Here is a 6,000-nt window from a genome sequence, read left to right as displayed (position 1 = left end):
ATGTTTGATGCACTCTGTAAGTACCATTTTGCTGTACTGTTTAAACTCGATGAACGGAACACTGTGAACAATTTTCAGAAAGTAGCAATCATGAAATACAGAAATAAACAGTTTTTCATAAACAAGGTCTAAATCATGTTTGATGCACTCTGTAAGTACCATATTGCTGTACTGTTTAACCTGTTGGGTCTAGGGGGCAGCATTTGCACGTCTGGATAAAAAAAATGTACCCGATTTAATCTGGTTACTAATCCTACCCAGTAACTAGAATATGCATATACTTATTATATATGGATAGAAAACACTCTAAAGTTTCCAAAACTGTTTGAATGGTGTCTGTGAGTATAACAGAACTCATTTGGTAGGCAAAACCCTGAGACATTTTCTGACAGGAAGTGGATACCTGATGTGTTGTATTGACTTTAAACCTATCCCATTGAAAAACACAGGGGTTTAGGAATATTTTGGCACTTCCTATTGCTTCCACTAGATGTCACCAGCCTTTACAAAGTGTTTTGAGTCTTCTGGAGGGAGATCTGACCGAACAAGAGCCATGGAACGGTGATGTCCCATTAGACACCTGGCGCGCTACTTCATGTTGGGTACCCTCGTTCCAATACGTTATAAAAGAGTATGCATTCGTCCACCTTGAATATTATTCATGTTCTGGTTAAAAAAGGCCCTAATGATTTATGCTATACAACGTTTGACATGTTTGAACGAACGGAAATATATTTTTTCCCCTCGTTCATGACGAGAAGTCCGGCTGGCTTACATCATGTGCTAACGAGACGGAGATTTTTGGACATAAATGATGAGCTTTTTTGAACAAAACTACATTCGTTATGGACCTGTGATACCTGGAAGTGACATCTGATGAAGAGAATCAAAGGTAATGGATTATTTACATAGTATTTTCGATTTTAGATCTCCCCAACATGACGTCTAGTCTGTATCGCAACGCGTATTTTTCTGGGCGCAGTGCTCAGATTATTGCAAAGTGTGATTTCCCAGTAAGGTTATTTTTAAATCTGGCAAGTTGATTGCGTTCAAGAGATGTAAATCTATAATTCTTTAAATGACAATATAATATTTTACCAATGTTTTCTAATTTTAATTATTTAATTTCTGACGCTGACTTGACTGCCGGTTATTGGAGGGAAACGATTTCCTCAACATCAATGCCATAGTAAAACGCTGTTTTTGTATATAAATATGAACTTGATAGAACTAAAAATGCATGCATTGTCTAACATAATGTCCTAGGAGTGTCATCTGATGGAGATTGTAAAAGGTTAGTGCATCATTTTAGCTGGTTTTATGGTTTTGGTGACCCTGTCTTTGACTTGACAAAACATTACACACAACTCTTGTAAATGTACTGTCCTAACATACTCTAAATTTATGCTTTCGCCGTAAAACCTTTTTGAAATCGTAAAACGTGGTTAGATTAAGGAGATGTTTATCTTTCAAATGGTGTAACATAGTTGTATTTTTGAAAAATTTGAATTTTGACATTTATTTGGATTCAAATTTGCCGCTCTTGAAATGCACCTGCTGTTGATGGAGTGCACCACGGGTGGCACGCTAGCGTCCCACCTAGCCCCAAGAGGTTAAACTTGATGAAAGGAACACTGTTGACACTTTTCAGCAAGTTGCAATCATGAAATACCGAAATAAACAGATTTTCATAAACAAGATCTAAATCATGTTTGAGTCACTCTGTAAGTACCATTTTGCTGTACTGTTTAAACTCGATGAAAGGAACACTGTTGACACTTTTCAGCAAGTTGCAATCATGAAATACAGAAATAAACAGATTTTCATAAACAAGATCTAAATCATGTTTGAGTCACTCTGTAAGTACCATTTTGCTGTACTGTTTAAACGCGATGAAAGGAACACTGTTGACACTTTTCAGCAAGTTGCAATCATGAAATACAGAAATAAACAGTTTTTCATAAACAAGGTCTAAATCATGTTTCATGCACTCTGTAAGTACCATTTTTGCAGTACTGCTTCATCAAGATGATAGGAACATTGTTGACACTTTTCAGCAAGTTGCAATCATGAAATACAGAAATGAAAAAATTTTCATAAACAAGGTCTAAATTATGTTTGATGCACTCTGTAAGTACCATATTGCTGTACTGTTTAAACTGGATGAATGGAACACTGTTGACACTTTAGCAAGTTGCAGTCATGAAATACATAAATAAACCGTTTTTCATAATCAAGGTCTAAATCATGTTTCATGCACTCTGTAAGTACCATTTTTGCAGTACTGCTTCATCCAGATGATAGGAACATTGTTGACACTTTTCAGCAAGTTGCAATCATGAAATACAGAAATGAAAAAATGTTCATAAACAAAGTCTAAATTATGTTTGATGCACTCTGTAAGTACGATATTGCTGTACTGTTTAAACTCGATGAACGGAACACTGTTGACACTTTTCAGCAAGTTGCAATCATGAAATACAGAAATAAACAGTTTTTCATAAACAAGGTCTAAATCATGTTTGAGTCACTCTGTAAGTACCATTTTGCTGTACTGTTTAAACTCGATGAAAGGAACACTGTTGACAATTTTCAAAAGTTGCAATCATGAAATACAGAAATAAACAGTTTTTCATAAACAAGGTCTAAATCATGTTTGATGCACTCTGTAAGTACCATATTGCTGTACTGTTTAAACTCGATGAATGGAACACTGTTGACACTTTAGCAAGTTGCAGTCATGAAATACAGAAATAAACCGTTTTTCATAATCAAGGTCTAAATCATGTTTCATGCACTCTGTAAGTACCATTTTTGCAGTACTGCTTCATCCAGATGATAGGAACATTGTTGACACTTTTAAGCAAGTTGCAATCATGAAATACAGAAATGAATTTTTTTTCATAAACCAGGTCTAAATTATGTTTGATGCACTCTGTAAGTACCATATTGCTGTACTGTTTAAACTCGATGAACGGAACACTGTTGACACTTCAGCAAGTTGCAATCATGAAATACAGAAATAAACAGTTTTTCATAAACAAGGTCTAAATCATGTTTGAGTCACTCTGTAAGTACCATATTGCTGTACTGTTTAAACTCGATGAACGGAACACTGTTGACACTTCAGCAAGTTGCAATCATGAAATACAGAAATAAACAGTTTTTCATAAACAAGGTCTAAATCATGTTTGATGCACTCTGTAAGTACCATATTGCTGTACTGTTTAAACTTGATGAAAGGAACACTGTTGACACTTTTCAGCAAGTTGCAATCATGAAATGCAGAAATAAACAGTTTTTCATAAACAAGGTCTAAATCATGTTTCAGGCCTCTGTAAGTACCATTTTTGCAGTACTGCTTCATCCAGATGATAGGAACATTGTTGACACTTTTCAGCAAGTTGCAATCATGAAATACAGAAATGAACAATTTTTCATAAACAAGGTCTAAATTATATTTGATGCACTCTGTAAGTACCATATTGCTGTACTGTTTAAACTTGATGAATGGAACACTGTTGACACTTTAGCAAGTTGCAATCATGAAATACAGAAATAAACCGTTTTTCATAATCAAGGTCTAAATCATGTTTCATGCACTCTGTAAGTACCATTTTTGCAGTACTGCTTCATCCAGATGATAGGAACATTGTTGACACTTTTCAGCAAGTTGCAATCATGAAATACAGAAATGAAAAAATTTTCATAAACAAGGTCTAAATTATGTTTGATGCACTCTGTAAGTACCATATTGCTGTACTGTTTAAACTCGATGAACGGAACACTGTTGACACTTCAGCAAGTTGCAATCATGAAATACAGAAATAAACCGTTTTTCATAATCAAGGTCTAAATCATGTTTCATGCACTCTGTAAGTACCATTTTTGCAGTACTGCTTCATCCAGATGATAGGAACATTGTTGACACTTTTCAGCAAGTTGCTATCATGAAATACAGAAATGAACAATTTTTCATAAACAAGGTCTAAATTATGTTTGATGCACTCTGTAAGTACCATATTGCTGTACTGTTTAAACTCGATGAACGGAACACTGTTGACACTTCAGCAAGCTGCAATCATGAAATACAGAAATAAACATTTTTTCATAAACAAGGTCTAAATCATGTTTGATGCACTCTGTAAGTACCATTTTGCTGTACTGTTTAAACTCGATGAACGGAACACTGTGAACAATTTTCAGAAAGTAGCAATCATGAAATACAGAAATAAACAGTTTTTCATAAACAAGGTCTAAATCATGTTTGATGCACTCTGTAAGTACCATATTGCTGTACTGTTTAACCTGTTGGGTCTAGGGGGCAGCATTTGCACGTCTGGATAAAAAAAATGTACCCGATTTAATCTGGTTACTAATCCTACCCAGTAACTAGAATATGCATATACTTATTATATATGGATAGAAAACACTCTAAAGTTTCCAAAACTGTTTGAATGGTGTCTGTGAGTATAACAGAACTCATTTGGTAGGCAAAACCCTGAGACATTTTCTGACAGGAAGTGGATACCTGATGTGTTGTATTGACTTTAAACCTATCCCATTGAAAAACACAGGGGTTTAGGAATATTTTGGCACTTCCTATTGCTTCCACTAGATGTCACCAGCCTTTACAAAGTGTTTTGAGTCTTCTGGAGGGAGATCTGACCGAACAAGAGCCATGGAACGGTGATGTCCCATTAGACACCTGGCGCGCTACTTCATGTTGGGTACCCTCGTTCCAATACGTTATAAAAGAGTATGCATTCGTCCACCTTGAATATTATTCATGTTCTGGTTAAAAAAGGCCCTAATGATTTATGCTATACAACGTTTGACATGTTTGAACGAACGGAAATATATTTTTTCCCCTCGTTCATGACGAGAAGTCCGGCTGGCTTACATCATGTGCTAACGAGACGGAGATTTTTGGACATAAATGATGAGCTTTTTTGAACAAAACTACATTCGTTATGGACCTGTGATACCTGGAAGTGACATCTGATGAAGAGAATCAAAGGTAATGGATTATTTACATAGTATTTTCGATTTTAGATCTCCCCAACATGACGTCTAGTCTGTATCGCAACGCGTATTTTTCTGGGCGCAGTGCTCAGATTATTGCAAAGTGTGATTTCCCAGTAAGGTTATTTTTAAATCTGGCAAGTTGATTGCGTTCAAGAGATGTAAATCTATAATTCTTTAAATGACAATATAATATTTTACCAATGTTTTCTAATTTTAATTATTTAATTTCTGACGCTGACTTGACTGCCGGTTATTGGAGGGAAACGATTTCCTCAACATCAATGCCATAGTAAAACGCTGTTTTTGTATATAAATATGAACTTGATAGAACTAAAAATGCATGCATTGTCTAACATAATGTCCTAGGAGTGTCATCTGATGGAGATTGTAAAAGGTTAGTGCATCATTTTAGCTGGTTTTATGGTTTTGGTGACCCTGTCTTTGACTTGACAAAACATTACACACAACTCTTGTAAATGTACTGTCCTAACATACTCTAAATTTATGCTTTCGCCGTAAAACCTTTTTGAAATCGTAAAACGTGGTTAGATTAAGGAGATGTTTATCTTTCAAATGGTGTAACATAGTTGTATTTTTGAAAAATTTGAATTTTGACATTTATTTGGATTCAAATTTGCCGCTCTTGAAATGCACCTGCTGTTGATGGAGTGCACCACGGGTGGCACGCTAGCGTCCCACCTAGCCCCAAGAGGTTAAACTTGATGAAAGGAACACTGTTGACACTTTTCAGCAAGTTGCAATCATGAAATACCGAAATAAACAGATTTTCATAAACAAGATCTAAATCATGTTTGAGTCACTCTGTAAGTACCATTTTGCTGTACTGTTTAAACTCGATGAAAGGAACACTGTTGACACTTTTCAGCAAGTTGCAATCATGAAATACAGAAATAAACAGATTTTCATAAACAAGATCTAAATCATGTTTGAGTCACTCTGTAAGTACCATTT

The sequence above is a fragment of the Salmo salar genome, chromosome 28 (genome assembly GCF_965601325.2).
Source record: "Salmo salar chromosome 28, fSalSal1, whole genome shotgun sequence".
NCBI classification, from domain to species: Eukaryota; Metazoa; Chordata; class Actinopteri; order Salmoniformes; family Salmonidae; genus Salmo; species Salmo salar.
This window is presented reverse-complemented; position numbering follows the sequence as displayed.